Source organism: Aptenodytes patagonicus, chromosome 4 (genome assembly GCF_965638725.1).
Source record: "Aptenodytes patagonicus chromosome 4, bAptPat1.pri.cur, whole genome shotgun sequence".
NCBI classification, from domain to species: Eukaryota; Metazoa; Chordata; class Aves; order Sphenisciformes; family Spheniscidae; genus Aptenodytes; species Aptenodytes patagonicus.
Window position 1 is genome coordinate 34,862,835 of NC_134952.1, and position 17,015 is coordinate 34,879,849.

Sequence of the window (17,015 nt, forward strand, 5' to 3'; positions counted from 1 at the left end):
AGCTGCTCTTTCACTCCACTTTCTCAACAGGACAGGGGAAGAAAATAAGATGGAAGAGCTTGTGGGTTGAGATAAAGACAGGGAGATCATTTACCCATTACTATCACGGGCAAAACAGACTTGACTTGGAGAAAGTTAATTTAATTTATTGCCAATTAAAAATAGAGTGGGATGGTAAGAAACAAAGACAAAACTAAAAACACTTTCCCCCCGCCCCCCTCTCCTTGCCAGGCTCAACTTCATTCCTTCATTCCTGACTCTTCTACCTACTCCCTACCCCGAGTGATGCAGAGGAATGGGGAACTGGGGGGTTGTGGTCAGTCCAACATAGATTGTCTCTGCAGCTCCTTCATCCTCATACTTTTCCCTCCCATGGGCTACAGTCCTTCAGGAAGAGATTGCTCCAGCCTGAGTACCTCACAGGCCGCAGTTCCTGCCAGGTGCCTGCTCCAGCATGAGTTCATGGGCTACAGCTTTGTTCAGGGTACATCTGCCTGCTGCAGTGTGGGGTCCTCCACGGGCTGTGGTGTGGTCCTTCATGGGCTGCAGGAGCTACCTGCTTTACTGTGGTGCTCTTCATGGGCTGCAGGGAATTTCTGCTTCACCATGGTCTTCCGCACAGCTCTGCCTCAGCACCTGGAGCACCTTTTCTCCCTCCTTCTCTGCTGACCTTGGTGTCTACAGGATTTTTTTCTCACTCCTCTGTCTCACAACTACTGTGCAACTTTTTTTATCCTTTCTTAAATAGGTTATCGCAGAGGTGTCCCCAGCTTGGCGCATGTCCTCAGCTGTGTCCTGTGGTGGGTCCGGTTTGGAGCTGGCTCTGTCCACAACAGGGGCAGCCCCTGGTTTCTTGTCAACAGAGGCCACCCCTTGCTATGTAAAACCAAGATAGGAACAGCTCCTCAGGCCTCTGACACCTGAAATAAAACCAAAGCAACTTGGAATAATAGCCTGAAAACCAAACAAAAAAGGCAGCTGAAATACATAAGTGTCCTCTCTAGAGCTTCCTGAGTTTTGTTGATGCTACCAATGTGAAAACCAAGAATTAAAATAATTAAGCTGTTAATATGGTCCTCTGTCTTAAACTTTGCCACCCATTCCTAGTTTCTATACTGGCAATGAAATGTGCTCTTGGGAATGTTAATGGTAGAAAAGAATCTGGCATAAATTGAAGTAGTCCCATTAACATCGAAGAAAACATGCTGTGTTAGAGTAGCTCTTGAAAAAGGTGTTAAAAAGGCAATATGCTGGATTACTGAACATTATTAGAGAAGTAAGAAAATTAAATACTTTCCCTGGTCCTTATTTCTACAAACAATTTTTGGCATTAACCAATCTCCATTCTTTTCTTTCCTGGCAAAAAATACAGGTGGTTTTTGTTTGTTTGTACACAGGAGTAGTTGTGATGAGCTATTTTATGTAGCACTGTCAGAAATTGCTTCACAATTTGTAGTCCCTTCAAGTCTGGGATCTCTCTCTCTGTATTGTGCTGTTGGAGTGTGTGGCACTTAAACATACAGCAGTAGTAAGATGATGAAGGACTTGAGTTCTCTTCATTTGAAAGCTATTACTTTGCAAATGAAGTTCCATTCCCCTCCTGGTAACTTGTTTTGTAGATGGGGAACAGCTGAGACCACTGCAAGTGTGCACACAAACACAGTATGTAATATGTATTTTCCCAGACATATTGCAGATCGAAAGTAATTTTATTTTTGTCCTTTTGGTAATACGTGTTTTGAAGACGGTATTAGAAGGCACTTAAAACTAATACAGGCAAACAGTGAGGATTGCACACTGTCATTTGGATAAGCTCTGTTTGGTAAGTCAGTTATCATACTTAGGAGTCCTAACAGTTTGAAACACATGGCTTTGGTCTCTTATCTACTTTAAGTAAACTCTAGTTTAAAAATTGCTTTGCATGCAGCAGTACTAAGTATACAAATTCTGAGTTAAAGGGAATAGTTGGTATTCTTAGGAGGACTACCCCCAAAAGCTCTTCAAGCTCTCTGCTATCTTACGACACGTCTGTTTTTTCAGTCGTGGGAATCAACTGAAATGTTTGGGCAACAGTTTATTTTTCAGAATGATTTGTGAACCTGAACTATAGAGTTCAAGTATCATTTTTATCTTTCAGGCTTTTCTTGTGCTTAGGTACCAAACCAAGAAATCACTGGTTACTTCTCTCTCTAACCTTCAGGTGAAATAACTGAAGACATACATAGATATATTAAGAGGCTTTTAACAGATGTTTGAAAGCATTATTTTGCAGATTTTTTTCCTCTAACAAGTCAGTTTTCCCCAAGTTGAATGGTTGAGACAGACGTATTTCCTTTGCTCTTTTATCGAGGTAGGTGGAAGTGATTAGAGCAAATTCTGTCATCAATTCCTAGTATTCTACTTTTATCTTCAGTCCCTAATAGGTTGGTCATGTCAGCACACACTCTAGGTCAGCCCTTGATCTCTTCAGGCAGCCGTAGGCCACCCATGTGCTCAGAGAGATGAGGTGAGGTAGAAAGGTTTTTGAGACTGACACAGCATTTCTAACTCTTATCATGTCTGGTATTTTTCCTAAATTTCCAGCTTTAGGAGTCATTACAATCTGAGCTTTAATTTTAAGTGAAACTTCTAGTCCCAGGAAGGAAAATTAATATTAGCCTTTTTTTTTTAAATTTATTTTAATTGTGTTTTCTGGAAGCTAATCCCAAGTTAATTCCATGTGTTAGAACTACTGCTGACCAAATCAGAGGACCAGAGTCCTCTCTGATAGCTGGGACACAGCTTTTCAAAGGTAGAGAATTTGCCATGTCTTCTGTCTAAAGCTGTAGCTCGCTAGAGAAGAAAGGGTAGCACTCCAGAGGATTCCTGGAAAGGAATAAATAAATAAATAAATAAATAAATACCCTCTTTTCTTAGAATTTCTTTATTAGCTTGAAATAACTTACTTACCAGGCTGCTCATTTGGGATCATATTCTGAGACATCTAACATTCTCCTCCTGTTGTATGGGCAACCTAGCAAACAACCAATGAAGAAATTTATTTACGTAACTCCCAGGCAAATCAAGGGAAGACAGGCACTCCTTTAGTTCAGATTTCTGCATGGGGGATGCAGTGACAAATACTGCTGCACTGAAGTTCCTTTCTGATATCACTCTTCTAGGAAGCCAGTTTAATAGGGGCTTTATCATTAGCTTGTCATCAACTTGACACATTATTGCTATATTTTTGTGTTGAAAATGCAGTTGCAGATTTTGAGGCTACCCTGAGACTCAGCTTAGACATTTGCTGAAAGTGAAGATTTTGTTAGGGGGGGAAGGTTTTTTTTTGATGGAATTAAAACATCCAGGTGAAATAGCTGCAAAATATGAGTGTGTAGTGCACAGTGACAGAAATCAGGAAGTGTTTTCAACAGATGGTTATAAAAGGTGCCTTAAGTACTAATTACTGCATACAGTTGTTTCATACTTTTTTAAACATATTCCGAAAACGATTGCAGGGAATTAGAAATATCTGAAAAATACTAGTTTTACAACTCTGATTTCAGTATGGAAAACTTAGAGCATCTGAGAACAGATTAGGCATTGACTTACATTGATGACCGTAGAATGCAAATCACTGTTGCAACTAAAATGTGCAAGATATAGAGTTCATATGTCACCATTTGGGTTAGCAAAGGCATGGATCTGTGTGAATAATGAGTTACTAAGGAACCTTAGTAACTTATTTGTCTGCTCCGTTTTGGTGCAAAGTTTGCAGTTTTGCCTAAAAGTTGTGGAAATACTTGTTGTGAGATATATCATAGGAATAATTTAAAATCTGATAGGATTAAAAAGGAAGTTTCACAGTTTGGAATAGTTCTTTTATAATTTTAGATCCCAGTTATACATAGCCATGTGTACATACACATGCACACAAATTTCTACCATACCAGGAAAATGAAAGTGATCCTGATGGTGCTAATGCCATCAGACGTTCGAGGTGTCCTCAGACAGGATAACTCGTGACATCCATGCATGTTCCTTTTTGGCAAATATTTCTGCAGTTGTCATTACCAGGCTGATGTACCTGATGACAACTAGAAAAAGAGGTGAAATACTGTTTGCCTTAATCTATATGTATTTATAATATATACCATGTTATTTTACCTTCTTCAGCTTAGTGATCTCCAGATGTAGGTGTGATTGTATTTGTAAAGAGAAATGCATGTGAATTACTTAGGGAGCTAACTTTGGAAATATATCTGATGCCTGCACTGGAGATTCAAAGTAAACAAGCATTATAGCTTTTTGGATCATGTTAGGAGTAAGCCAGAAATGATTAAAACAGTTAGGCAGAAAGGGCAGAAATAGTAAGGAGGCCAAGAGAGAAGAATCATAATTTGTTCAATTACTTTGAAAGTTCAGTGTGTGTACTATAAAAAGAATATTTGTAAGTTCTTGGGCAGTTGTCAACGATCCTATATGGTTTTACAGTTGACTTGCCAGCAGAGATATCTCGCAGCTACTTGGCAGTATACTAGTGGGTTTTGTCACTCCAAGGAAAGGGCTTGGCATTGTACTGCCTCATCTGTAGAAGCAAGAGAAAAGAAGCTTGGGTGGAAACTGACTTGGGTCTTCAAATTTAGAATTTGAATAACTTTATTAAAAAAATCAAACCTTTTAAAGTGGTTTTAATCAAAGCACTGTATTTCATTTAACCTGAAACAATTATCTTTCAGATTTTCAGTTGAATATATTTTTGCATTTTTAAAAAATTCCATTCAGATTCAGGAGCAATGATAAAGCTGACATCCTCAAAACCTTGAGAATGGGAAAGCCATTTCACACTGTCTGTCTAGTAACTGAATAGTTGTTTTCACTTTTAAGAAGAGAAAATACAGTTCTTCTAGTGTTGCTGGCAAAGACTTCAAGCTCTTGGGAAAGTCACGTCTCCTCTTGTGTTAGGAGGCACCTTGTGGAACTTAACAGAAAAGTGATGAGAGTTTGGCTCCTGATTACAGTGGGAGGTGGGAAGGCTTGAACAAAGTTTGCAATTTCAGAACAGAAGTTCCTTTGGTTTTGGAGGTAAGCAGATAAATTAATGAGAGCTTGAATATAATAACTGAGAGTAGTTAATGACAAATAGGATGCTATACACCCTATAGAGAAACATGTAGACACAGTAACAGTTAAAGAGAGGGATTACTGTTAAGAATAGATTGACCAGGACATTAAAGTTGGAAAGAAATGTAGCTAGAAATGATGGAATTCGGAAAATGAAGTTGCTGCAGCTGAGAAGTATAAAAACATGGTATGATTTGTGAAGATCTGGTGCTTTGGTCCCATGCAAGATGAACTAGAAATACAGATGTGCCTTACAGCTGTACATACTGTCACATGATGATTCCTGAGCAGGAGTCCTGGCCTAGACAAGGTGCATTATTTGCATTTATTGCAATTTTTTTCTTCAGTGGGCACTAAATCTTGAATATCAATTGAGAAAAATTCATTACATTAGAATATTGCTGAAAGCAATTAAAGACAAGAAAAAATGTTAGAAAAGAATGGAAAGGGAGCTTGTGCAAAAGACTTGTCTTTGAAATTGCATTTACAGTAAAAATCCTGCAGCTCGGTATTCTGCAGCTGACTACTCCAGCTTTACTTTTCTGTTAACCTACGGGTAACTTCTGTCAGAAAATTAAATGGGGAAGAACGAGCGTTTAGAAATAAATCAATTCTAAAGATTGAATGTTTGTACTCATCAGAAGTTAAGTAACTAGACCGTGCTGGTTCAGTCTTAACTTTCTTCTGCTCTGGAGTGCTATGAGGTGCAGAAAAGAGGGCAGGTGTTTATGTGAGCTTGTGAAAGATAAATACAAAGGAAGAGGTTTTATTTGTTGGGGTTATTGTTCATAACTTTCATCTAGTTGCAGCCCACTTTGTCAAATATACATAAATTTGTTACACTTCAGTATTCCTGGACCAATTTCAGCAAATCTGTTATAGAAGGCGATTTAAACAAATGAAGACAAGCAAGCCACGGTAAACATGATATAGATTCAGCTTCTCTTCCGAGTTCCTGATTTACAGCCAGTACCAGCAGATACTTAGGTGATAAAGTGAGGAAGGTTCAGTCTTTAATAAAAGCGATCCAGGACTGTGGATGGAAGGAGATTTCCTTTAAAGACTAAATATTCCAGTTCAGAGCTAATTCTTGCAATGAATCTGAGAACTTGTCTCTTGCTGATTTCTATTTGATAAGCGTTTCTCTTTTGGCAATGAATCATCCTCAGAACAACCTTCTAGTGCTGTAGCTATCCTTGGGAGTACAGTTAGAGCTTCTAAAATAAACAAATGTGGAATTTCTAAATCTTTGGTTACTTAAACACTGGCACTTTATTTTCTGCCAGGGATTTGGACAGTCCCATAGCATATGTAACAGAGCATCCCTGTCAGAGTTAAACATTGCCAACATTTGCTTATGCTGGCAATCCCAGCTGTGTGCTTTCAAAATGGAGCACACCGTGGGCCAAATCCTGCTTGCTTTGTTTGATGATCAGCTCTGGGCCAACAGACAGAAATTGATAAAAGGCTTTTCAGAGTTAAACGCATGAACTGCTGCATCTTGATCACCAAGCTACAATTCTGCTACTGGGGCCTGTATCAACTCATCTTTGGATGTGACTGATGTGAATCAGGCACAAAAGGGCCTGGAAAATACACTCTCACCACTCATTCAGTAACAAGTATTCTAAACTGAGTAATACAAACAGGATTTTGTCCATTGTTTACTTTTGTAGAACAGTTTGAGTTAATTGATGTTAAAATCTCCCAAGGGTACATAATTAAGCCATTTGAGGAAGCTGCATAGGCAATGCAATAGGCCACAGGAGGGCTGTGGACTCTGTGCTTCCACAGCTGAGTGTCTCTGAAAACAAACAAAAAAAGGGGCAATATTTTGTAAGTGTAGGCACACAGACAAGCTGTTACGATTGTAGCTTGAAGCTTGTGTAAGGCAACTTTATTTTGTCGCTAGGAGATCAGCTGAATAACATGGATCTTGGGGTATGGCTGCGTTAATAATGGACAGATACTGTGTAGCTGCTGTCAGCCACTTTAAGTTTGCACAGCAATTTATCCTGTGGTAATTAGAGAATGAACAGTACCTGTATAAAGGGTAATAGTATGGATCACAGCCTGATAACAACTAGCTCTGTGAAGGCCTTCTCCCCTTTATCCCAGGTGCTCCACACCTCCTCTTGGTACATCAAAGAATTTCTGCTACTTAAGCTTCGTGCAAAGTAGACTGAGCTTCATCCCCTGTGATCAGAGAAAGGCTATTCGAGCTATCCAAATCTTTCAAAGATCACTTAAAAAGCAGCACTTGAGAAACCGAGCTAAAGCAGTGATTGCTTCTGATTTATTCATTTTCACAGCAGCCTACTGCTACACCCTGTTATTTTTTTCTTAGGCATAATTTGCTACTTGACTCAGGAAGCAAACAAAAGACAAGTTCTCTCATTTAGGTTGAGGCACTGCTTTTAAATGTGTAGCACAGCAATGTGCATGTGCCTGTAAGTGCATGCATACATCCACATCCTGTAAATACGTACAGGGAATGATTTGATACAAACTCTTTACCAGTTTAAGATTGCACATGAGAAACATGGAGGGGGAGACAGTTTTATTTATTTATTTATTTATTTAACCAGAGCAAAAGGGTCCTTTTCTTTGCCTAGTGTAACTCCTTTCCAAACTGTGCTTGACTTAGAGAAGAAAAAGCTGCAGAGGTAGCTAAATGGAAAAGGGAAGAAAGCAGGATGAGGTCTGCTCCTTGAATTATGACTAGAATAGAATAGTTCAGTTGGAAGGGACCTACAATGATCATCTAGTCCAACTGACTGACTGCTTCAAGGCTGACCAAAAGTTAAAGCATGTTATTAAGGACATTGTCCAAATGTGTCTTAAACACTGACAGGAGTGGGGCATCAACCACCTCTCTAGGAAGCTTGTTCCAGTGTTTGACCACCCTCTCGGTAAAGAAATGTTTCCTAACATATGAAGATGTTCCTTCATAACATATGAAGATGTGTTTCCAATATGAAGATACAGGGAGACAATGACTGGATACCCAGTGCTTCCACTGGGTGTTTTTATAGAAGTGGAAATTGTCAGGGAAGCTGGTGTAACTGCTGCTTCCAGGTGGAGCCCTTAGAGAGCTTTGTATTCTGTGAACACATGAATAATAGCTATAGTTTAAATGAGCATAAGCTAGTATGTGGAGAGGAGGTGAAGCAATCAGTATAATGGTATTTATCACACTGAAAACATATCCGAGTACTTTTGCAAGAAATAAGAAATATTAAGAACACTCTGCAACACCAAAATCCACCTGTGTTCACCTAAACAACTTTGGTTTTATTTTTTTTCTTCTTGTGAAAATTTCATTCAAACAAATTCTCAGTTTAAAAAAAGATTGGAAAGGAGGTCTGTTCATATAATCCCCAAGCATCTTTGCTGGAAGGCTTCTGGGAGGAAAGTGTGTTGAGGTTAGTATTGAAATAGGAGCAGATAGATGGCTCTAGTGGTCCAATTGTAAAAAAGCAAGATGGAGAAAGTTCTGAGTAATAGTGTGTGTGTGAGTATTACACATACCATATATGCACATACAATTACATTTAATAATTACAGAAATATTTTTCTATTAAAACACTTGTTAAAAAATTACACTGCTATAGGGATATTTGTACTTGTAGCATAGCATGTATCAACATTCACATGTATAAAAACTAGTTGTATATATATGACTTTCTGTTGAGATGTGTTTTATATACTTGTGATGCACTGTTGCATTCCTGAGTACCCTCTTACAGGGATAAGAGCTTTCTCAGCCATGCATGTTCTGTTTTAGCAGGGTGGTGATGTGTGTGAAACAGGCCATGCCATGGCAATGAAGCTTGTTTCCTTAATTTGTGCAAGTCCTTAAGAGTTCAGCCCTGCTTGTGCTAGCTGTATTACATTCTTTTACATTTCCCCTGGATTAGGAGTGTTTTGAAAGTTAATGAATTCTTGCAAATTTTAGGAATGCTACGTACAAAATCCTCAAAACATTTTGGTTTTGGTGGGTTCATGCATCCTTTTTTCATATTTATGGATGTTTAAACTGTTTTTTTTTGTGTCAAATCCAACGTCACCATTGATACTAGATTTTCTGAATCTACATCAATACCCGAGGCTTGAAAACTGAAAGCACTGGGAATGAAGAGCACTTATTTATGTACAGGTCCAATGTGAGGGAAAGCTGCTTAAATGTCACAGTGGCCTTGTAACTTTGACCATAACTTAAAGCTTCATCCTTTTTAATGTTGAGAAAGCTGTTCAGTTCCAAAGGGACCTCCTATTTAGCTGTGCTGTAGAGAAACTGACTTACGTAATTGTTTTTGAGATACTTTTTTTTCTGTAAAGTGATGATAGACAATGAAATCCATTTTAGTTTGCTCTATAGATGGCACATATCAGGAGGATAATGGGAATATACTCGGTGAGCAATGTGTGTTATAAGTAGAGAAATCTGGTGGTAAAAGTGCAGTGATGTAGTAGACAGAAATGTAACACAGGATCTACTTTCAGTAGAGGGTAATGGGATATTGCAGAAGAAAAATAGCCAAGAAGAACTTCTATTTCCCTGTAGTATTCCTAGTTTTCAAAGCAAGTTTTACCCTTGGTTTCTTAGCTCCTCCCTAACTGATTTGTATTGTGTCCCATGTTTTGTTAATCTTCTCACCTGTTTCCCACCACTTTATGGGTGCATAAGGATTGACAACACACGAGAGGGTGAGTAACAGAGTACCGATGCAGCAGCAGCCTGTAGGAAAAAAAAATCAGATATGAATTATGAGCAAGCTCAGCTTTTTATTGTTCACTTCCCTGTTCTAAGTCTTCAGTCCATCTAAACAGGGACAGAGGCAGTATTCCTGTTACACTCAACAATTCAGTGTTCATCTTTATTTTTGCTTTACAGTCAGTTTTCGTATGTGGTGAATATGCCAACACTCGCACAGCTTCACAAGCCCCTCTGATCTTTAAAAGTGGCAGGGTAATGCCACTAGGAATCAAAGCAATCTGTCTTTAAACTGCAGAGTTTAGTTTTATATGTCAGGGACACTTAAACACTTCTCTTCACTGCTTTTTCTTCCTCAGAACAATGCAAACATCTAGATTTCTCATCTATGGTACTTTAAACAAGTCCAAAGCTGTTATCTGACAACCCTTGTTGACAAGACCAATTGTTCCCACAGTTATAATCTCTCCTTGTTTTCCTTTGGCAAAAGATAATTTCGGTGGGGAAAGGCATTTATTCTCCTCCCCTCTCCCTCTCCCTCTCCCTCTCCCTCTCCCTCTCCCTCTCCCCCTCCCCTCCCCTCCCCTCCCCTCCCCTCCCCTCCCCTCCCCTCCCCTCCCCTCCCCTCCCCTCCCCTCCCCTCCCCTCCCCTCCCCTCCTCTCCCCTCCTCTCCCCTCCTCTCCCCTCCCCTCCTCTCCTCTCCTCTCCTCTCCTCTCCTCTCCTCTCCTCTCCTCTCCTCTCCTCTCCTCTCCTCTCCTCTCCTCTCCTCTCCTCTCCTCTCCTCTCCTCTCCTCTCCTCTCCTCTCCTCTCCTCTCCTCTCCTCTCCTCTCCTCTCCTCTCCTCTCCTCTCCTCTCCTCTCCTCTCCTCTCCTCTCCTCTCCTCTCCTCTCCTCTCCTCCCCCTTTCCCTTTTGCAGCACTTTTCCTTACCCCCTGCTTTTCTCTTCTGTTTGTCTCAAACCACAGGTAGGTCTGGGAATAGAAGTAAAATGGAATGTTTTCATTTCTGTTGAAGATTAAGGCTTGGATTTGGATGGGAGTTGATAGAAATTGGCTCAGTGCAATTTTTGGTAACAAGTTCAGTAGCTGATGTGCAGAGATTATCCTATACCCTGTGTCTGGACAGACATGGGTATACAACGATGCTAATTTGTTGGGCATTGGGGACAAATTTATTTATGAAATCATCCGTATGGATAAAATAGATTCTAAGACTGAAATAGAGATAGTGAAGAAAGTTTCAGATTTAGGTTAATCTTCCATTCTGTGTATTGATATGCATGCTTATGTATACAAGATTCTTGTCATTCTACTTTTGATACCTGTGGTTAATCTTATTTCCCCAGCAAGTATTTTGAGGTAGTTACCAGCAGCTATAAGTGCCTGCTTGCTCTCTTCCCTGACAGGTATCAGAGCAACATAAAACAGAAAGCAGTAGCTGCTTTTGGCATTAGATCTGTATTGTAGGCAGCTCATCCAGTAATGCCAGGAAATGATTTAAGAAGGATGTTCAGGAGCTCAGTATCTAATTTCACTCTGAGTGCTCCCATAACAACACTATACCAGTGTTGATCCATAAGCAGAGGCAGAGATGACACACAGATGTTTGGTGAGAAAAATAACAGCTCAACCAGATGAAATAAAACCACAGGAGCATAAGTAGCATAGCGTCACTGTGAAGCTACTGCACCATCTTTTCACCTTTGCACTGGATCAATGTGAGTTTGGTTCCAGCTAGCATGTTGTTCAGCATGGTTGGGTGTTTTGGCTCAGTGCTAGATGGTGAGGCTATCAAAGGTCTGGCTGTCTACTCCCACTGCATCAGTAGCATTCCTTTGTAGTTTGCCCAGCATCTGTTATCTGCACTATACCTGATTGCAGGTGCTCCTGCTTCTTCCTCCTCCTTCTCCCATGAATAAATATTGATGCCTGGTATTCTAATGTGCTCAGGGAGACAGAGAAAAGCTTTTCTCATACAGAGATAAGTTGGCTCCACTAGCATTTCTTTGCTGTCTTACAGTCTAATTGCAGTTGCAGTAAGAAGTTATGTGTCATCTTGGAGCTCAGAATCTCTAAACCCCTTGCCATCAATGCAGTCTTTAAGAGATGGCAATTTGAAATGAGAGAATACATGTCTGCCTTCTCAGTTATGATGAAAATAACTTTACAATATTAATTGAACTGGCAAATATTTACATACAGAAGGCAGAAAATAGTAAGATACATGCAGAAAGTTGCAGGAAAGACATTAGTTTCTCTGGGTTAGGTGTTATGATGTCTGCACTCTAAACTGATCTCCGAGATTGGTTTTGAAATGCTTTGTTTTTTAATTTAAGGCACATGACAATGTTGTTCTCCGTGGGAGAGACTACATCATTGTGCTTCTTTTTTCTGTTCTTCTGCAGTGATGGGCACACACAAATCTGTACTTTTGGCCTTTTGGCCTCTACTTAATGAAAGATAGATATATATAGAACATAATATAACAAATGATAGATTTATTAGGTAGCTTTCTACAACAATGTCTTTTAAATTTCCAAACAAAAGAAATGGTAGAACAACGTAGAAACACTCAGTTCCCTTCACCTACAACAAGCTTTGTCCTCCACAGGATGCTAGGAGGAGCTTTGAAGTCCTGGGGAAGATTATCATGCCAACAGCAGAAAGAGAGTGGTATTAACCTCCTGCAGAGATGTAATTCTTTAGGTACTAATGAACTGCTTTTGTATTGTAATGCAAGTAACATACAGAAGGTCTGTCCTTTTGTGAGAGCTATTTTAAGGTTTTCAACCATTACAGTTAGATAAGACCTACTATGAACATTCTTATGTATGTATTGAAAAATAAGCCTCTCTCTACAGAAACTACTTATTAATAAATGCATGCTATGTAGTCCTTTTTCCTATATTTTGTGAAATTTTGAAACACTTCAGGCTGATGGAGTAGAGTGGAGGGTCTAGTGCCCATAGTGGAAACAACAGGTGAAAGAACAACTTGCTTTTTGAGGAAGAGGCAATTGGAGGTTCCATGTACATTCATTTTGGACTTGGCCTGACAAGCCATGCTGTAACTGTAGAGTGATGTCTTAGTGAGACTACTTGCTAATTCACTGACCCATATCCTGTTCATCAGACATGATGCTTAAATGATTGTCTAGATGAGGATTGTTAATGAGCTCCTGGGAGCTTGCCATTATTAACAAAAGAAGAGTAAGTACTGCTGATTGTCGACACAGTTGTAGTTGTAATATCTAATTAATATTTTAAAAATGCTGTGGTCTTGGATTTGCCTCATGCCAAAAAAATAGTTAGCCAGGGAAGGTACTGTTTATGTCTGATATCAAGCACAAAAAAAGCAGAAAGGCCAGACTGATGCTGTCTGAATCTTCTAATAGTTTATATGAAATTTAATAGTTGCAAGGTTTCTTCTGTAAACAAAAATGCTAAGTAAAATACAGTAACATTTAAATACAAGAGCTAAAAATGTATGGAAATGCATATCAAAAGGCTGTTAATATACATAATATTCTCCAGCAAAATGCACATGGGAAGTTACTGCTACAAGGCCAGGGACATGATTCAAGGGTCTCAGTACAAAGGATTTTCTGAGAATTAACGTGTATTTTGAAATTGAGCGCCTTTGTGTCCTGAGACAAAAGTAGTGATTTTTCTATCATAAAACTCTCCAGAATACAGACCTTACTGAACAGATGCACGGAAGTGGATTCAGTACTTTATACAATGTCTTGAACAGAAATTTATTATGGGAATCATAAGAATGGATACTTCTTCGATGATCTTTCTGCCCCTTCTGGTTTTGCCTCCCCCCCCCCCCCCCCAGGTATCCCCCATACCTTTTTTCTTCATTCCTTCTTTGCAATTCCACCAACTTTCATCTCAGTTGTCATTTTCCAGGGGAGGGTCTACTTCCATCCATTCCTCTGCCTTTTACTGTTCTTAATAATAATAATAATAATAATACAGAGGGTTTGGGCGGATATACGTTGGAACTGGTAGTGTATAAGGTAGTAAGTTCACACCTTGCTCCCTTTACCACCTTAGGTAGATTGTGCTGTACGTACAATATCTTTGTAATAGGGCTAGAGAGAATACAATGGTAGATGACTGGGATGTATTCTTAACTATCTACTCAGTCTTTTACTATGTATGTGTTTACAAACATTGGGTAGTAGAAACTGAGAGAGAAATCTTTGCTCCCCTCAATACTGAGAGACAATGACTAGCAGAGAATTAATTAAACCTGGCTAAGGCTGCGTTAATTACCACTGACTCTTCTAAAAAGAATAACAAAAATCTTCATGCTCACATTGCTAGGAATTGGACTCTTTGTTCCATTCTTATCAATACTGTTATTATTATGGTCTGTTGTGTTGCTGTGAGTGTTATCTCAAACACCACCAAGGATGTGCTAAGTAAAGAAATAAACTAGTTAAGGAAATAGGAATTTGGATGCTTTAAGAGAGTTGCTAATGCTCCATAAAGCTTGTAGTAATGCAGTATATTTGTACACAATTTTGGGGTGCATAAGATTTGGCAGATCCTTTCCTGCTTTTGAGGAACGTGTTCAGATACCACAGCGGTGATGTACATCAGTATATCATGTAGACAAAAAAAATCTTTAGTTAAATTTTAAAAGATGTTGCACTTTTAAAGACAACAAAGATCTGTTGCACTCACTCACTAGAAATGAATGATCTTCATCACAGGGACTGAAAGAATGAAGTGTTCGTGGTGATAGTTTCTCTTTCTCCTGTGGTGGTTTGCAGTGGGTCTGTAAAAGTGCTTTTCTCTCCAAAAAGAGTCATTAAGGTTGTAAACTAACCTGTGAGAGAAGCTGAAAAACATACTTTTTCCATGATTTCCATGTTGTGAATGCTTCTAACCTCAACTTTCATGGACACTTCTTAGTTTACATCTGGACCTGCACAGCTGTATAAATTAGTCTAACTTGATTTCATTGAGCTATGTATGCTAACAGGGCTTTCCACCAGCATCATATATAACTCTGGTGTCACAGATGTACTACAAATGACAGGCACCTGATGGAGTCGCATCAATCAAATCTGACGTTAATATTCTCTATTTTTAGAAGTACATAAGCGTGTGATTTTGCAGACTAGCATGTTCATTCCTGTGTTAACCTAACTAGTACTGCCATAGGAATACTGTCATGATTTAATGCCAGTATATGTGACCCTGTGCTAAGCCAGAGGGACATACATGCACCCAACACCCACTGGTAGTTGCTGTGCTCTGTAATTCAACTCTGTAATTCAGTAACGTTTAAAAAACAACTAAATAGTTACCACATGGTGGAAAATTAGCAATAGGGGACTCAAATTTTTGTGCGGTATTAAATCTGCACATGGAAAAAGTTAAATATCATCCTCAATGCTATCCATGTGTTTAGTCACATTGAATGAAATGCTTATAAAGCATGACATTATTTAATTTTTATAAGGTTTCCCACATCCAGTAAAATTTATTGCAGTTGCTTTGAAAAGCTTTGTGCAGGTGCCTTTTGAGCTGAGCTCACTCAAGTCAGAACATCACACACACTATGTGCAGTTAGTCACTGGATACATAGTATGGTATTTAAGTAATCCCATAGTAAATTGATTTTTAGTAATCCAATAGTTTGGTGGGATTGTGTGTATATAATTCACATGCAGAAATATTGAAATATAATCTTTAAAAAAGTGTGACATGAGAATTTGCCATGGTGAAGAGTCTTTTGACATTGTGCAAGGGGGTCTGTGGTTCTCTGTAAGAGTGGTCCCATTTCCTTATTTCTTTTCTCATCTCATAGTCCAGGGAAATAACTTCAGGAATACCAACATCTGCACAGGAAGGGTACTAGACGTTTGCTGATCTGGGTTCAGCCCTATACTGATAAGTGCCGGTACTGATACCTCAGGGATATTCATATCTGGAGTCAAGAGGGAATCACTTTTTCCTCTGTTGGTTTTGAGAATGTAGTTGAACTTTCCTTTTCTCTTAATTAAAACTATTTGGTAAATTGAAGTAGCATAGTAATCTGCTGAGTATCCAGAGCTGTGATGGCATATTAATCTGAATCTTGAAATCTGTTTATCATTCCTTGCACGTGATTTACTTGACTTCCTTGAGTTAGAATTAAAGTAAGATTCCAGATTTTTCCTGTCACTGATGTGATTCATCATCACATAAAATACAACTACCTCTCAGGCAGGTATTCCTGGTACATAGGTGATATTTGGGAACTTATTCCTGATTTTCAGGGATTGAGAGTGGGACTGTATGCCTATATGAGAGTGTAGTTTAAGTTATTTTGTTCACAAGCAGTTTGGGATTTGTTCCCAAACATTAAGTGAGGGGTGCTTCTGGAGCTTCAAACTCAGTTCCACTGGGATTCATGTCTGTGACACTATCTCCCTGTGAACAAAAATAACTAACGGTACATGCTAAAGGAAATTCTGAAGGTTTTTTGCCCCTCTACAACTGAATCCACGGCAGGACACCATGCAAAACTGTCCATAAGGAGGAAAGTGAGGTTCTTCTCCAGACGCTGGCTGACCAAACTTCTCTGACTAGTGCATACTCAATATTCCAAGCTAGGCTTTCAGTGAGGAAGAGGGAAAAAGGCACTTTCAGATATCAGTACGAAGGCAAGTGAGAGTCAGAACCGACTATGTAAAAAAATCTTATGCTACTTTCAGTCAATGAATTTTGCCCCTAACTACTGTAATGATGGTTAGCATGCGAACGTCTACCTTGGTTAAGTCAGAAGTCCCGTGGCAGCTATCGACATGTTGTTAGAATTCTCTGCTTTGCTTGTGATAGTGAGGACAAACAATATGTTGGAAAGGAACGGTGTGGCTATTTAAGTAGGTTAATATATGGTAGACCAGGTGTGAGTTTGCAGCGTATCTTTTGTGTCACGGCAAGTGTTTATATGCCTTTCTTAGATACCTGAAGTGAACGTAAGTAAATTGCTCATCACTGGAGCACAGGCAAGTTATTTTACATTTGCTATAGGGAGCAAATACTTTCCACTGGGGCAATTACTGCAGAATAGCTGATGAGATCCCAATTCATGCTCTAGCTGACACTTCGGTAATTTATTTCTTTTATCCATCCCCTGAACCCCAACCCATCCCCTAGTCTGATCTTTGCCCACGGACATTAGAGCTT